At 37.5% G+C, this 18893-nt stretch overlaps 1 long non-coding RNA gene across 1 annotated transcript; it reads left to right on the forward strand.

Annotated features, from left to right (window-relative positions):
* The first annotated feature begins 1353 nt into the window (after nt 1-1353).
* On the forward strand, nt 1354-17420 carry LOC140598886 (uncharacterized). Its single transcript, XR_012001432.1, has 3 exons — nt 1354-1417; nt 9253-9392; nt 17177-17420. It is a non-coding gene; the product is annotated as an uncharacterized lncRNA (long non-coding RNA).
* The last annotated feature ends 1473 nt before the right edge of the window (nt 17421-18893 follow it).

Here is an 18893-nt window from a genome sequence, read left to right on the forward strand (position 1 = left end):
GATCATAGATGTAGAACAAACACGTATTCCACAGTCTCTTCCAAGGGAAAAATATGTCTTCTTCAGACACTTGTTTATTTCAAACTTGAAGTATTCGCCTGATACATTCTGTCCTGCCCACGTCTATTCATACAGGAAATAAGCACAACACTTGCCCATGTGGAGCTATCCTGCCTTCCTAAGACTTTGGCCCTTCAGGCTAACCACCCAGTATACTTTCAAATGTTATTTTTATGACCCAGAATTTAGTGTCATCCTTATCACTGCTCTTTCCAATGGCCTCAGCTTATCTCGCTCTGCCTTATAGTGCAGGGGTCCTGCTCCATGTGATAAGAAGTATATCAGCATTTTATTCTTCTTCCCAGATTCCATTTTTCCATTAATTTAATCCAAGATTATCTTGCAGTCATAGCATGCTGTCGCCATGCACAGAGGTCACTTGCAACCCAACGCATGCGACAGACACTGTCTTGCACTCACAGCTCCTCCTGGCTTCACTTCATATAATTGTTATTTTATACCCAAATCAAAGTTTTTTCATGACTGTTGAATTTCGTATTTTGAAATTCACCCTGTCTTTCAAAGTTGCTGGGTACAAATTTGGGCATCCTGATTCACTATGCTACATATCTTCTCTCATACTCAGCTTGGAGTTTTATTAAGAATAGGTAAGTAGGGTCTCAATATAATTTTCAGGGCTTAATAAATATGTAAAAGAGGACAAGGTAGGGCTCAACAATGATCTTTTCCTCACAGGGATATCCAACAGAACCTGCACTGTTCTGATACCTATCTATCTATGTACCGGCCATCTCTCTATCCCAAGATCATTTGTTGACTTGCAATTAAGTTCATATTCAGATCCTTCAAGCTTTTAACATAACACTCATATTTATTCTATCATCAAGCATCCCAGTAAACTTTTAGAAGAAAATGCGGTTTATTTTAGTTAATTAATTTCTACATTGACTCCTTGATATTCCAAGTACATAAACCTCCCTAACATTCTGTTTTTAAAAAATCTTAAGTGACATAATTTTTTATGAATAGCTTTATTGAGGTATAACTGACAAAAACTGCACATATAATGTATGTATTTTGATAAATTCAGACACATATATGCCCCTGTCACATATATATACCCGTCATCACAGTCAAGGTCATAAACCTGCTCATCACCTCCAAACATTTCTTCACGTCTCTCCTCTTTTGTGGTAAGAACCCTGAACATGGAATTACTCTCTGGTGTTTTTACTCTCTGGTGTCTTTTTAAAGTGCATTGTTGTGCCCAAGATTACGTATCCGAGGAACCACCAAGGAGCCGACACCGATGCAAACACACGAGGGTTTATTTACAAGCTCGAGCTTGGATCCAAGTATACCCGACACAGCGGAGCAGGGACTTGGGGACCCTGAGGTAGGTTCCTGCTTAGTTTTATGGGCTGGTCTAGGGGACCTCCAGAAGAGGGGGAGGGATTTCTCAAATTCTGTTTACATTCTGATATGGGGCTTTCAAGGGCATTGAGCTCTGTTCTCATTCTAATATGGGGCTTCCTGCCACTGGCTTGGGCTCTGTTCTCATTCTAATAGGGGCTTTCTAGGACGTTAAGCTGTAAACTGTTTTTTCCTGTAACTGAAGCAAGGTAAATTTCAGCTCTTATTCACAGGAGCCTGGGACTGTACTTGTGCTAATGCTGAACTTAAAAGTGGAATGGCCTTAATTTTCTCGGCCTCCACAGCATAATACAATATTGTTAACTGTTCATATGTTTAATCCTAATCCCAGTGTGGGATTTGGAGGTGAGACCTTTGGGAGGTAATTAGGGTTAGATTCAATAATAATGATAGGGCCATCATGAAGGGATTAATGCCTTTTCAAAAAAGGTAGAGACAAGATTTTTTTTCTCTCCATTATGTGAAGAAGAAGGCCTCTCGTGAAAAGCCAGGAAGCCCCCACCCCGGAACTGAATCATCTTGGAATTCCTAGACTCTGGAACTGTGATAAATAAATTTCTGTGGAGTAAGTCCCCAGTCTCTGATATTCTGTTATAGCAGGCAGAACTAAGACACAGAATCCATGAGTATACCTAATATTTATACTTTGTGTATCTACAAGATTGATTCAGTGTTCTCAGTGCGCAGCCAGGCTGACCTGCATGGAGAGTGATTCCAAGCTTATTTAGATAAATCAGGACTTGAGGCATTGGTGCAATTGAGCTTCCAGTAAGTTTTATGTGACGTTCAGCCTCTTGGAGTTACTCATCCACAGCTACTCCAAGCAGAGGGGAGCAGGACCTAAAACTCCTGCTTTTAGTCTGTTCTGGAAACTGTTCAGTTGTCATTGTGTATCCCAGCTAGCTTTTTGCCTTTATTACTTAGACAAACGACACTTAATTTTTTATGTGGCTACTTCTAAAATCTGACCTCTATCGGCCTATATTGTCTTAAGTTACAATGCTGTACTAGTTCAATTTCTAAGAGATATTAGTTTTCTAGCTTATAAAATAATCATGCCTATGATTTTTGTATATAAGATTTAAAGAAACATTTTAAAATTTTTAATAAAAATTAGTATTTAACAAAAAATCCACCATTGGCTAAATAATTTATATATAATTTTTTAGAGGTGGAGCAACACTTGTTTGATTATACTTTGGTAAATTGAGCATATGGTGCTGTGCCCAAGATTGCGAATCCGAGAAACCACCAAGGAGCCAACAGTGATGCAAGTGCACGAGGGTTTATTAACAAGCTCGAGCTTGGGTCCAAGTATACCTGACACAGAGGAGCAGGGACTGGGACCCTGAGGTGGGTTTCAGCTTAGTTTTATGGGCTGCTCTAGGGGACCTCTAGAAGGGGGGGAGAGGAATTTCTCAAGTTCTGTTTACATTCTGATATGGGGCTTTCAAGGGCATTGAGCTCTGTTCTCATTCTAATGTGGGGCTTCCTGCCACTGGCTTGGGCTCTTTCTCATTCTAATATGGGGCTTTCTGGGACGTTAAGCTGTAAGCTATTTTTGTTTTTTTTTTCCTGTAACTGAAGTACTGTAAATTTTAGCTCTTATTCACAGGGGCCTGGGATAGCAGTACTTGTGCTAACGCTGAACTTAAAGTGGAATGGCCTTAATTTTCTCGGCCTCCACATGGTGTTCACACATTTTCATAAATGAATCTTCATAACTATGGTAACGTGCTCATCACGGAAGTATATGGTACAAAATCTTAGGGCAACGGAAATGTAGTTGTGCTATTTCCCTGAAACAGAAAACTTATCTGAAAACATGACATGTCCTCTTCACTCCAGTAGATGTCTCTCTTATACTTTCTTAAGAATCTAGAAACTGCAATAAGGCAATGATCTTTTTAAAAGAGAGTTGTCTATAGATGTTTGGTGATACTTTTTTACTCTCTTGAGAGAGAAAGCATTTTTGAAAATCAATTCAAAACGTGTCATCATTAGGGAAATATTTTCCTACTGTTTATGCATAAGTGTATTTTTATTTTATTTCTTTTCACACAACTTTAAGTAAAATTGGAGGATGATTCTAACAATTACAAAGGTGGGAGGGGCTTTCAGTTACTTAGGATGCTAACCAAATGCTTAGGAAAGCAACACCCTGTGTGCCTGGATGTTTGCAGTCTCTACTTCTTACTCTGGAACAGATGATGGCAGACCCATCAGTGTTCTGGAGGGGCAAAGTGTACTGTTCATTCCTGCAGCAAGCCTCAGATTATTTGATCTTGGTTTAACTTCCTGATGCTGCTTTACTTGGCAGAGGATGTCTGGTGACAGCTCTGGGATAACAGCTGTGATTTTTCCTTTAATGAGTAAAATGAGCCTTGAGAGCAGGGTAGGAAGTGTCCTCTTGAAGCGTGGTCCCCTTTACGTCACTTTAGACGAATGGTTGAGCAAGATTATATATAATAGGGGAAAAAATGCTTTCAAGTACTCTTTCCCAAAGGAAGGTTATCCATCATCACTCAAATCTATAAAATCCATCATTCTTTCCTCCCCACTTTATGAGAGGCAAGAAATGTGATGCAGGTTAAGGGAGAGAACTGAAAGCAAACATTGATGCCTGGAAATTCAAAATTGAGTCTGTATCACTCCCAAGTCACACTCTCTCCACTACACAAACACACACATGCACACACACACACACACACACACACAGGAACTCTGCTCTCTGGCCGTACAGGTGGCACATTGCCATATCTGAGCTTCATATAGTTTTTGTATTAGTATTCATCATGTATATATGGGTTCAGAAATCAAATCAGTTGCATGACAAAAACTTAAATAGTTTACCTTGAATTTGAAACACTTTTTTTTCAATTGCTAAATTTTTTAACTCATTCTCTCAAGGAAGTGAATATTAAAATAAAAACTGGTAATCTATCTAATTCTAAAACAAAAAAAAAAACAGTTTTCTGGTTTTACTTACCATATGTCTTTCAAGTTAGGAAAAATAGAGTAACACTTCTTTGAAAGACTTCTTCAATTCTTGTCAATTCTGCCCATTGAAATACCCTTGTAAACAGTGATATAAAGCAGCCATAGGAACTGAGTGAACCAAATCTTTTAGATCATTACTATTGAATGATAATGCATAAAACCTAAAAATTCAATGCTCTAGATGAAACCAACATTCTTCAAGTATAAAATAATATTGATGCTAGCTATTTCAATATTGAAGTTTCCAAAGTATATAAATTTTTTTGCAGTAAAGGAAGTGAGCTAATTTTTTTATGCTAAACAAATTGTACACGTTTGCTTTCAAGTATGAAACAACATCTATTAAATTGTTTCCTCAGCAAGAATAGTACAGCAGAGTATGATTCAGAGCAAGTATGACAACTGGGTACAATTTTTGTTTGGTCCTGATATTTGAAGTTACTGGAAATAGTCACAATATAATAGTCACAATACAATCATGATGATGATCATCATCATAGTGTCTTGGTTAAAAGTGTATTATCTTGCCTTCACACTTCTTAGTTGTACATCAATCGTGTTTACCCTCCTGGAACATAAGGATGATTATTTGTAGGGGTGATGTGAGCCTATTATTCTAATGTAACAAGTCCCCGATTGATTTCCTCTGTAACTCACTCCCTATAAATGCTTGCTACCTCTCAACAACGATGGAATCTCAGGCTCTGAAGGGCCTTGTCAATCCATCTCTACTGCTGGCTATGGGACAGATGACACCATGAGCTTTCTGACTTGTCAACAGATAAAACATTCTCCCTTTTTAATAAATTAATGAGAATGCCGCACCTTGAAGACATGTTTTTGTTTTCTTATTTTGGGTTTTTTTTAAGAATCACATAGGGAAGCTCTGCTTTGATAAAGATGAAACAGAAGTACTTTTTTCCCCCTCTTCTTCCTGCTAAGCACTAATAAAACTCTGAACCTTATATGTAAAGCAAACAGAAGAAAATTCTGAAAGGTAGAGAGAAGAAGGCAGACTAGCCAGTGACCTTAAAACTCAAGAAAGGAGTTAACTGAGTTCCTAGGTTTTCTTTTGGCTCATATAAACCACATATGAAGCTGAAGAATTCTACTGGCAACTCGGAATCATGGATGGATGCAGTCAGAAAAGCCTGCTCTCTCTGGCTCAAGGGTCTGGAAAGGGGGTGTACTGGGAAATAGAACATTTGAGACAGTAATCTCTCTACTCCAGCAAATACTACAAGAAAAAAAAAAGAGGCCTTATTCTACCTCTGCCATCAAAGAGAGCAAGGAGCAAAAAAACAAAATAAATAAATAAATAAATAAACAAACAAACAAACAAAGAGAGCAAGGAGCTTAGATTTCTGATTTCCCCAGGCTCTAAACTCCCCACTGGATGGTATCATGCTAGCTGGGCAATAACAAGGTGCCCTCACATGGAGATCCTGGACTTCCAGCCCCATCCGGCAGTAATGAGATGCCACCTTCACCTCCCTGCTGGGTTCTATCACCAATGGTCTAGTGCCCAGCAGTAATGAGGCCAAGCTCTCCACTCCCCTTAATGTTAGCAAAGGCCAACTTTGGAGCATTAACAAGCTGCCCCTATGCCTCCAAGCCACTGAGGGTCTGATAAGGAAATGGAGTAAGGACCATCCCTACCCTACTCCCTGGTATTAAGAGACTGATTGTGGGAACCTGGATCTCCAACCCCACTGGCAATAAAGAGGTGCTGCTCCCTTCTCCTGTCTAAGGGATGTTAGGGGAGACCAGCTAAAAGAATAGATGGAAATGAGACCCAGATTATCCCAATATAATACTCAAAATGTTCTGGTTCCATTGAAAGTCACCCACCACACCAGGATCCAGGAAAAACTTGATTTAAATGAGAAAAATCAACCAAAAGAGTCCAAACACCAAAATGATACAGATATTAAAATTATTTGTTTGATAAGGAATTAAAAGACATCACAACAAAAAAGCTTTCACATTACAAGAACAAAGGAAAGTAAAGATAAGAGTCTTCAGGAAGGAAATCAAAGATACAAAGATGAAACAAATGGAAATTTTAGAACTGTAGAATACAATAACTGAGACAAAAAGCTCAGTGGATAGAATGGAGAGACAGAAGGAAACCAGTGAACTTGAAGGCAGAACAATGTTTTTTGCCTAGTAGGTAAACAAGAGAAAAGCCGACTGAAGAAAATGCACAGAGCAATGGTGGCATGGGCACTTACAGCACAAGACCTGAACCATGGGCCTTGGCGGTCCTGGATGGAGATGGGAGGGCAGGACTGCAAAAGTAGCTGAAAAATAATGACTAAAAAGTTCATGAATTTAGCCAAAGATGTAGACCTATGGATTTGAGAGGCTGTATGAACTACAAAGAACACCTGAAGAAATCCACAGCAAGACACATCATCAAATTTATGAAAACCTAGGACAAAAGAAACTTTAAAGTTAGTGAAGAACATCTTAGGTGCCATGCAATGATGGGGAATTTCTCATCAAATAAAGGGTTTTTAAATTCTGAGAGAAAAGACCTGTCAATCCTAAATTCCGTATTCAGTGAAAATATCCTTCAGTCATGAAGGGGACCTAGGATACTTACAGATGAAGAAAACCAGGAGTACGTATTGCCAGCCCCCGTGATCTGATGGAATGACTAAACGATGTTCTCTAAACTGAAAGGAAGCCACAAAAAATCAACTGTGGAACATCAGAAAGAAAGGAAGGATGCAAGAAGCAAAAAGATGGATAAATACAAAAGACTTTCCTTCTTGAGTTTCCTTTATTATGTTTGATGGTAGAAGCAAAAACATAGCATGGCCTTATGTGGGTTTCAATGCAAGTAAATGACACATTTAAGGCAGTTATTTACAAATGGGGAAGACCACAGTAATATAAAGACAAGTAGAGTTTCTATATTTCCTCAACCTGGTAAAATGTCCAAAGTAGACTGTAAGTGTTGGAGTTATATAGTGCTAGAGCAACCTCTAAAAGTTATACAAGATCAATCCAAATGCCATATAAATAAATCAAGATAAATTCTAAAAATTATTTAAGCAACTCCCAGAAAGGCAGATAAATGAAAAACAGAGCAAACTGAAAGCAAAACAGAAAATGGCAGATGTAGGTCCAAAAATATCAATAGGCATGTTATAATTGAATGGTCTAAACACTCCAACTAAAACACAGAGATTTGTAAAATGGATGTATATAAAAAAATGAACAAAACAAAGCAAAACCAACTAGCAAAAAATGAAAATAGACCTAAGAAAACTGACCCAACTATAAGCTGCTTATAAGAAAATCACTTCAAATATAATAATACGGCTGGGTGGAAAATTAAAGGATGAAAAAAGATCTACCATGCAAACATTAATGAAAAGAAAGCAGAAGTAGCTCTATTAAAATCAGTTAGCATTGACTTCAGAGTAAAGAAAATTGCCAGGAACAGAAACAGACATTACATAATGATCCACCAAGAAGTAGCCATAGCAACCCCGAATGTGTGTGTGCCAAACAACAGAGCTGCAAAATAATGGTAATGCATCAGGGATGGACAGAATCAGGAGGAGAGACAGACAGTCCACACTTTCCGTTGGAGACCAGCACCTGTCACTAAATAATTCATAGAACAACTAGATAGAAAATCAACAAGGGTAGAGAAGAACTCAACAACCCTGCCAACCCAACAGGATCTAATCTATAATCACAGAACACTTCAAACAGCAATGGGATCTGCACTCTTTTCAAGTGCCCATGGCACATTTACCAAGACAGACCATACCCCGAGTCAGAAAACAAACCTCAGTAAATTTAAACAATTGAAATCATATACAAGTGTTCCTTGGTCACAGTGGAATTAAGCTGGAAATCAATAACACAGAGAGCCAGGAAAACCCCCAAACACGTAGGAACTAAACAATATACTTCTAAATCGTCCTTAGGTCAAATCTCAAGGGAAATAAAAGAAGTACTTTGAACCAAATGAAAATACAAACACACTGAACTGAATATATTCATAGGATTTAGAGAATGATCCCTAGGGAGTTAAAAAAAAAAAAAAAAAGCTAATGAACTAAGATTTACAACAGAAGCTAAGGATGAATCAGTGTCTCTGTCACAGAATATCAGTTTCTTAGTATTTTGATGTGATTGTATGGTGTTTTACCTTATTTTTTTTAGAAATTAGTAATAATGATTACCATCAAGTACTAGTTTTGTGGTGCTTTAAATGCTTTAGTGTTGTATATATAAAGAAGAATCAAATGGAAAACCAAATATCTACCGCACTTCAGAGAAGCAGTTCCACTTGCAAGTCCTTGCTATACACTGAGTAACTAGACTATTCCCTCAAATGCACTTACCTTTCTTTTACATTAGAAACAGCCTCCTTCTGGGAAGGGCTTTGTTGTTTAAAGAAAAATAGAGACTTCATTCCATAGCCCTGATCCCAATGAGGACAACTTAGATTCAAGAGAAAGGAAGGCGGCTGATGTACTTTCTAAACATCTGGCAAAAACATTTTAAAACACTGATTTAACACATTGGGAGGGATTTATAGAAGGTTTGTTTTTTTTTTTCTTTTGCATGTAATATCAGAAGGAATGATTATGAGGCTGTTTCATTTTAAACTCAAAGTTCTAACAAACTGATGTGATGCTATCCTCTGAATAGCTACCACTGATCCACCATCACCTATAGGTTCCTACCTGGGAAGTCTACCTTAAAACCCTGCTCATAATTGTTATATGAGCAAAAAAGAATCAAAATGTCATTTGCTATTCCTAACAGGAAAAGAACACCATGAACTACTCAATACTGTTGATATAAAACATGAGGGAGATGTTATAAAACTCAATGACAGATATAAACATCCTTCAAAACGCATGTAAGATCAATCAGCCCAATTGATTACCAGCAGCTTCATGCAGGTAAGACAACTGCAGGTCCTACTGGGAGCCATGCTTATAAAATGCCTTCCACTGGGAGCCCTCCCCCAGGGGGCAACGGCGCTTCCCTCCCTAACATGCCCAGTACACAAGTGGAAGCTGGGGAATTCAGCTGAGAAAACAGGGCGGGTGGAGAATGAGTATGAGTTATGTGATCAATCAAGTCAGAAGTCAATGCAACAGATAGGATAATTAGTATAAAATTAGTGTGTCATTAATCTGAAATGAGGAAACGCGGGTGGGGGGGGAGAGAGAGAGGGAGAGGGAGGGGGAAAGAAAGATTCAGACAGAGGGAGAGAAAGAGACTCATTCAAATTGCCTTAGGCAGTTCATTTATTGGAAAGTAGTTTATTGTGAAACTGTGAACAATATATTAATGCCTCCAGGCAGATACTTTCTATTTGAAATATAAACTGAATCTTAGAGCTAGAAGGTCCTTGAAAATCATTTGGTTCTTTATTTTACACATGGGAAAATCACACAATTCAGCGATTTACTCAAAGGCACAGCCAGGCAGTAGCAGAGCTGATCATAGAAACCGCTTCTACCAATTCTCAGTTTATTTCTGATCAGAGTGCTTATCCTTCTCCCAAAATTGCTAGTGTCAAACAGAACTCTGGTCTTTTTATTATTATTATTATTTTTATTTTTATGCACAAGACTACACTTCCTCCGGCTGACACACAGGGCAGTTGGTGACATGCAGAAAGGTGGGTGCTGTTGGCCGGCCCACCAGAAGGCAGGTGTAGGTCACTGACCACGGAGCCTGGTGGGGATTTGGTGCCCATCCTCAGGCCTGTGATCTCACCCCAGTGGGCCAGTTACCAGCACTGCTGTCTTTTGTGAGCATTTAAGACTTCTCTGGGCCTCTCTGTTCTCAGGAGTGAACTACTACACAAATTAACTTTACAACATGTGAAAACATATCCTACACAGCTACGTGTGAACACACAGGGCTGCTGTTACTCTCACAGTGCTTTCTAATTGGTTCGCACACATCCAGACTTGCCCTTGTCAAAGCAATCTTGGCAAATAGTGAACAGAATCAACCTCTTCCATCACAGCCATGAGGCTCTGGTCTTCTATATTAGTTCTTCCTTGTCTTCTAATTGCCAACAAATGAAGTATAAATCACCCAGCATGGCTGCAGGAAACGGCCCCCCCCACCCCTGCCTGGCCCCCGGTAGACAGGATGACAGGGATGGTGGCCTGAACACATTACCCATCTAATCAACTATACCTTTCTGCACATTTATGCCCTGATCAGATCATTCTTTCCTTCCAGAAAAAAAAAAAAAAAAAAAAAACTTTATTAAGTGCCCAAACACGGCCTACTCTATGACGCCTCACTGTGTCAGCTGCAATGTCAACATTGAACGTTCGCATAGAAGCCTTGCAGCAACATCCCACTGAGGGACCATGTTTAGGGACTATTTTATAGTTAAAATACATTTAACACAGCCATTTCTCACCATTTAAAAAATTATCCTACTGTGGTTTTCAAAACAGTTCCACATTATATTGAATAAATTCTGGAGGCTGGTAACAACCAGCCTCCAGAATAATATCATAAACTATTTTGAGTTACTGTGATAGGAAACTCAAATTCTAAATTTAACTGAGGACATAACTTACAAAACAGTTAGTCACATTAAAAGAAAATTCATCACTTGATTCTTGCAAACAGTGATTTCCCTGAGTGCTTTTAAAACATCATTTGATGTATGCCAAAGATTTCGGGGGCATGGTGTTGCATAAAGCAAGGTACAAGTTGTTGATTTAATATTTTCAAAAGGGTGGTTCAGTTCTCAGAGCTGTCGAGATAGAACTAAATATGTTAGAAATTACTGAATTGATATTTCAGGAAAAACTGCATTTTCCCAAAAGTTTGGCACAACTTTGATTTTTAAATAAAGGATTCTTATTTTTGTTTATGGCTAGTTCAACTGACTTAAAAACATAAACCCATCAATTCTCTTAAATAATATGGTAGTGTTTACAATTAATTTCAAAGAACAAAATAATTAGTAAATATATCTGGGAATAATAGACTCTATGTCTTCAGCTTTAATGGATGAAAAGGAACATATAGATGTAGATTTAGATGTGACGTAGAGAGATCCTCTTAAGTGTAAAATACCATAACAGTGAGAATATTAAAAACTGGAGAATCTAGAATATCATATATATACTGTTAATGTTCCATAACTGGAATCTTATGGAATCAAGACACATTATCCCCATATCCACTGAATGCCAATAATCAATTAAAAAGTTGATTGACTTTTGGTTGTAATAACAGTCGTACTGCATTTATGCAATGAATTAGAGTGCACAATAACAATGCAGGCTTCTTAAGTCTTATCCAGTAAAATCTTCCAAACACTCTGTGCAATAAGTAAGACAGACTCACACAAATAAAAGCTATCTGGGCCACCAGTAAAAAGGGAAAATACATCAAGACCAATCCAATGAATAGATGGCCGTATGAATAATTTGAATTTGAAGGGGCTACTAGTGTTATTTTGAGAGATGAGTAGCACTGAAGCAGTAAACCCTCTGGGAGCAGAAGACATCCCATGTGAAGGAGTGTGTGCTGGCAAAAGAAGTGTGTTTCGAAAACAATGGAGTCCTGTGAGTTGGCTAAACCTAGAGAGCTCACTGGTTCTCCTCTGGCCAAGACCATGGATTCCAGTGGTCTCTAACCACTACAAAGCATGAACATTGGTGCTGCCTACATGCTGGAAGAGGTGTCTGCAACTTAGTGTGATGCAAATTTGCTGCACAAAATTGTAAGAGATGTTATTTTCTCCACCCCCAGAAACATCTGTTATTAAATAAGTTTTGCAATTCTTATTTCATATTTACTATAGTAATAGAAAATATGAAAAAGATTTTGCTTATCTGATAGGTGAAAATGCTTCAATGTTTTGTTTTTTTGAATACTAATGAAGTTGAATATTAATCTATACATATTGGCCATGGGGTTGCTTCTTTAGTAAATTACCTACTCATAACAAGATATACATTCTTGATTTTTCTCCCCAAATTGCTCATCCATCTTCTCCATATATAAAGCCATATACTAAGCCATTGCTGGAGTTCATGTTAAAACCTCATGAGTCATTCTAGATTTTTCTCTGTTCCTTACCCTCCATATAAAATCTTTCAGCCTCTACTACCTATTCAATCTCCAAAATATGTCTGGAAGTCAACTTGTAGACAGCTACTATAGCTTTCCATCTAGTCTGCATTTCCTGGAGACTTTATTTATTTATTTATTTATTTATTTATTTATTTATTTATTTATTTTATTGGAGTTCAATTTGCCAACATATAGCATAACACCCAGTGCTCATCCCATTGAGTGCCCCCCTCAGTGCCCATCACCCAGTCACCCCCACCTCCTGTCCACCTCCCTTTCTACCACCCCTTGTTCGTTTCCCAGAGTTAAGAGTCTCTCATGTTCTGTCTCTCCCTTTCTGATATTTCCCACTCAAAAAAAAAAAAAAATGAGACTCTTTATATAGTCATGTACTTTGAGAGTTTGGCCTAAAACAATCTCAGCTCGGAGGATGAACTGCTATTTTGCAATGCATTCTTCCAATAGGGACCTTGCTGTGTTTTTCTCCAAAAGTCACATGTCACGAGTGTTACAATCTTTCCACCCTCCCACTCTCCAAATACACTTTCCACAGAGCTGCCAGAGTGACCATTTGAGATAGAAATCTGATTAGGTTGCTATACAGTTCAGATAGCCATGATTATCTACCATTTAGAAAACGTCTACATTTTTTTAAAAATTATTTTTACTTTGAAATGATTTCAATCTTCACAGAAAAATTGCAGGTACAATACAAAGAACTTTTCCCCCAAAACCATTTCAGAAAAAGTAGTCAACATGTTGTCCATCATTCCAAATATTAGAGTGTGGATTTCCTACAAATGGGGCTTTCTCCTATATAATCACAAGATGGTCAACAAAAGTAGGAAACAAAAGTAGATACATTACTACAATGTCACCCTTAGATCTCATTTAAGTTTTTCTAGCTGTTCCAATAACATTTGTGTGTATGAGTGCACATGTGCACACGTGCCAAGGGCAAACTAAACACTTGATAAATGTCAGCTGACATTTTGAAAACAAATCCAAGCTACTCATTTTACAGAAGGAGAAACTGAGGTCTAAAAGGGAGATGTGACTTCAAAAGCATTCTTTAGAGTAAAATGATCCAGATCAAAATCATGTCTTCAAATTAATTAGGTCTCTTTCTCAATCTTTTCTTGATTCTGATGCTTTTGAAAATTACAAACTAGTTATCTTCTAGAATGTCCTTTCATTTTGGTTTATCTCCTCTCTTTATAGGATTTGACTCAGGTAATGCATCTGTGAAGCAAAAACTGAAGTATAGTGTGTTATTTTCATTGTGTCCTATCAAGTTTGATTTGAATCATCTCTGTTGATGTGAACTTAAAGTTACTTTAAGGTAACTTTATAGAGAAGCCTGGCAGATGCTCCTTGTCTGGGTAACCAACACCATATTTGAGAGCCAGGACATTTCTGTCACCTCCTTCTCTGTCTCTGTCTCTCTCTCTCAGTTGTAGCTGTCACATTAGCTAGAAACCAGAACTCAGCTTTGTCTTCTCCCTTTTCCTACTTCCTCCCAGCCAGTTATCAAGCAAATACAGCAAAAAGACCAACTTCATTTGGGGGAAAAGCTTTTCCACTTGTCAACATTAGTAGAGACAATGTCAGCTGACAGGGCACTGACTGAATAGAGGAGCCTGATCTTACAGGAAAGAGCTGGGCTGGGGAATCATTAGCATTAGTAGATCATACTAAAAAGAAGAATGAACAAAATCACTTGGAAAACATTTATGGAATAAGGGACAAGAACAGAATCCTTAGAAACACCAACATTAATGGGATTGTTGCAGGACAAGAAGCTCGAATAATAAAGTATCACTGAAAGGGTCCAACAGAGCCACAGGGAGAGGAAGAAGTAGCCAGAAGAAAGAGCCTTTCAGAGCTTCATCAACAGCAGATATACCTGCAGAGTGACTTAGCCAGTCTTTGAAAGGAGAAAAAATAGAGATTCGAAACATTTACCTGTTTCCAGGATAAATAAGGATTTATATATCTTGCTCTGGGAAGAAGGAAAACTAACACATACTAGATCCCAATACACATTAGTCATTTTGTTAGGTATCTTAGAATGATCTTATTTAATAAACTCTCATGAGAAAAAAAATGTAAGTAGGCATCATTATTCCTGAAGGTATAATCCAAGCAATACTCAGTTGGCAAATGTCTTACAAATAGATTAGAACTCCAGTCTTTCAGAACCTCAGCCTATGCTAGACCATGTATGCCAAAGAAAGATGAAAATAAGTTCAGATGTCTATGATGATAAAACTAATACTATGTCAGAGCCATAGATTTCTGTTGCCCTCTCTTTAAGTGTTTATATTAGAGTTTGATTTTGTGAGTTATAAGTTCTTTTTTAAAACGTTCTGAAAGACAAAATTCTCCTCTGCCTTATAAATGTCCAAAATCAAATGTAGACCACACTAGTGATGATTGGAAGCAGGCATTTGGGAAATAAAGACTGGAGAACACATAATGCAGAAATATTCCCCATATATTTATCCTCTTAGTTACCATGTACTTAGTAACTGCTTAAAATATCCCAAGTGCCCTCTTAATGTAGAGAATACAGTAATCAGTAAAACACACAAAAGTCCCTGTTCTCACAGAGCTTCCCGTCACAGAATGAGATGACAGAGAATAAAACCACCAAATACAATATGCTAAGGGATCATGATTACTATAAAAAAAATAAGGCAGGGTCAAGGGCTCAAGACAGGTGGCAGTGGGGTAGGTAGAGTGTAGGGGCAGAAGAGAATGGAGCAGCACTCTTTAGACAGAGAACCCATGGAAGTCATCTCTGTCAGGATGATAAGTGAGCAGAGACCTTGAATCAGTGAGCCAATGTCCTGGCTATATAGGGGAAGAGCTAACAAGGCAAAATGGCAGGCCTTTGCCATTTGAGAAACAGCAAGGAGGCCATTGTGCTTGACTTGGAGGAGATAAGAGATGGATGTTTGGAAGCTGGGGAAAGACTGTGTAGGAACTACTATAGTGGATATATAATGGTAAATGTTCTATTTTGAACCAGTGAGCCCTTTTTATTTTAGTAATGTGTTCTATTCTACTTGATATTCACCAACAAGGACACTGTGCAGATGTTCAAACTCTAAAGATGGAGCACTTAGAATGGAAGAAACCCATTAGCTCACTGCCTCTATTTCTCTGGCAGTGCAGAGCAGAGGTTAAAAAGATACTTAGCAATTATCTACAACTTTAATAAGCTGAGTCCTTGTAATTAGCCATTCACGACATCCCACTGTGGTACATGTGAGCATTGTAGTTTCCAGTTTCTAGATGGAGAACTGGAGTCAGTAATAAAGCTGAAGGCTCCTAAGGACATTATTTTCAAGTCTAGCTTAAATTTTACGCTTACTAACTTCATGATATGTTATTAGACTGGAAAACCCCAAATCATGAATTGTTCTAGATGCAATACTCACATGGCTCATTACACACAAAGGTACTTAACAGCTTTTAAGTCAGAGGAGGGGAGTTACAATCACAGACCCCTGTCTAAGGATTTTGTCTTCAACTGGAAATGCATGGGTTTAAGGCAGAAAGGTAAAGTTCATCACATGAAGACTTCTGCAGTGGCAGGCCTATAAAGCATGCCATTTTGAACACAGAATCAATGATGTGTCTCTGTAGGGTTACTTTGTTTGAATCAAAGAGAAGTTCTTTATCACCACACTATTGTTTATAAACTTTAGAAACTATTTTTAAAATCATAAGAATAGGGATCCCTGGGTGGCGCATCAGTTTAGCGCCTGCCTTTGGCCCAGGGCGTGATCCTGGAGACCCGGGATCGAATCCCACGTCAGGCTCCCGGTGCATGGAGCCTGCTTCTCCCTCTCCCTCTGTCTCTGCCTCTCTCTCTCTCTCTCTCTGATGACTATCATAAATAAATAAAAATAAAAAAAAAATAAAATCATAAGAATATTAGCCAGAAGCATAGAGGTAAAAGTTTTGTAATGAATAGAAATAAGGATATAAAACATTGGCAAAATATTAGAGAGGAACACCTCTTAACAATATGTTAAGAATATGAGCTTTGTTGATAACCAGGTATGGTCCCAGCCCTAGCTATGTAGAATTTGGCAAGATTCTCAATCTTTCTAAGCCTTTTAAAATGGGAAAAGTAATACTTACTTCAGAGTCACTGTGAGTGTCACAATACCTGTAACTTGGTGAGCACAATTCCTGGCATATAGTAAGCACTTAATAAACTGTAGCTCTTAGAAAAAATACTTTAAAAATTACACTGTTTTTTTATATTTAAGTGATAAAATGTATTAGTCTCCATTTCAAGACTCCTTAAAATATACTTTTAAAGATCTACAAAAGTCTCACATCCAATACTTTAAAGTGATCAATAAAATATTTCCATGCATTTTTATCATATAATACAGTGTAGGCTTTATATATTATAAAAGTCATTTTTGTAAAATTTCCATGAGGAATTCCTGCTTCTAAAAGAGATCAGTTATATCTACACAACGTGGCAATATCTGATTACATCTAACATTTGACTATAAAGTGTAGCTTTTAGGAAATAAATAATGAAATAGTAAATGGTGTTCATATTTTAAACTATTTTTTCTGTATGTCATTTCAGCATGTGTTCCTGGGATTGGAAAGAGGCATCCTGCATGGTAACATGACCACAGAGATGTGGGTTATTCATATCAAGGACATTTTAACCCCAAAATTGTTTCCTAAAACAACTCTATATCTCATGCTGAAATAATTGGATAGTGAAGAAAAAAAATATAACTTACCCAATCAGAGATATATAAGAATTTCATGATGAAATTGGAATTTTTCTTTCTTGTAAAAATTTAACAGCATGAGAAACATTCACCTATTTTTATCTGTTATCTGATTGTCTATTATTTCTGGAAAATAAACAGAATAAATCAAATGCATTTTTCCTTTCTATATTCTAAATGTGGTCTTGACACAGATTCTAAAATATAAAAGCTCAACCTTTCCAGAGGGATCAAGCAATACTCACACCACATGGTTGTATGTATTCTGGAATCCAAATAGGAAACCTCCCTGGTTTTATTCCGCTTGGTGTCTCTGTGGGCTGGTGAGTGGTAATTTAGGTTAATGATCGTCAGCTGCATTCCAAGCTTTAACACTAACCACCTCTTTTCACTTGTTTTCTCTCACATTAACTATCTACAGATGATTTCACTTGCAAAAAAGGAAATACTTTAAAGTGAGTCATCCTGAAGCCACACTGTAGGGGGTGCTGGTGGTTGTGTTCTGTGTGAGTTTACCACGCCAGAAAACTATTTTGAGTTGATTGTAGAGTACTCATTGCCTGTTGTGTCATTGGTTAGCAGCAATCTTCATATAGTAACGTGTTACTAAATGGTGTATCACCACTACTTAGGATAATGAGCTCATTGCCCGAATTTTCCATAGAAGAGATACTGAGAAGAAATCTAAGGCAAACCTCAATTATCAAAATTCAGATCAGGGGCTTCTGGGTGGCTCAGTTAGTTAAGCGATAGACTCTTGGTTTCAGCTCAGGTCATGATCTTAAGGATCCTGGGATGAGGCTCAAATTCGGCTCCTGAGCACTCAAGGGGAGTGTGCTTGTAGATTTTCTCTCTTCCTCTTCTTCTCCCTCTGCCCTTCCTCTGTTTGTACTTTCTCTCTCTAAATTAGTAGATAAAAAATATTTTAAAAAAATTCAGGTCAACTCTTGGTTAAAAAAAATAGAGTCCAGAATCTAAAAATTAAGATTTATTATCTTTCTCAACAATCTACCATTTTACAGCATTTTCGTCTTATCTCATGCAGCCTATATTTACAGTCTCATTAATCTTCTAAGCCACATAATAACCACAGTGTATTTTATCTGTTTAATAGATGAAAATTCAGAGAGATAGAAAAATATAAGTGGTCACACAACAGCTAAGCGCCTGCCAGTCCATCTGGTTTTCCTGTTATGCGACACTTGCTCTGTTTTCAAAACCTTTTGAGATGCTATCAATATTTTAGAAGACATTTATAAAGACTATATCTGCCCTTTGAAGTAGAAATTTAATTGATGCAGCCCGTATAGTAATTTCTAGAAATATAAAATTAGACATAAATCCATATCAACATGTATACATACCTCATTCCTTTACTTACAACAAAGTGAAAATAATCTGTATGTTTTAATAACTGATACCAATATTTTCTCAGCAAGGCAACAATAAAAAAGATTTCTTAAAAATATGAACAAACAAATACATAATACTTTAGGACATGGTTGAGGTAGAAAGTCAGGCTTTGTGTTGGTAGGATGGCTTCAAAAGAAAAAATCAGACCAG

This window comes from Vulpes vulpes, chromosome 5 (genome assembly GCF_048418805.1).
Source record: "Vulpes vulpes isolate BD-2025 chromosome 5, VulVul3, whole genome shotgun sequence".
Taxonomy (NCBI): Eukaryota; Metazoa; Chordata; class Mammalia; order Carnivora; family Canidae; genus Vulpes; species Vulpes vulpes.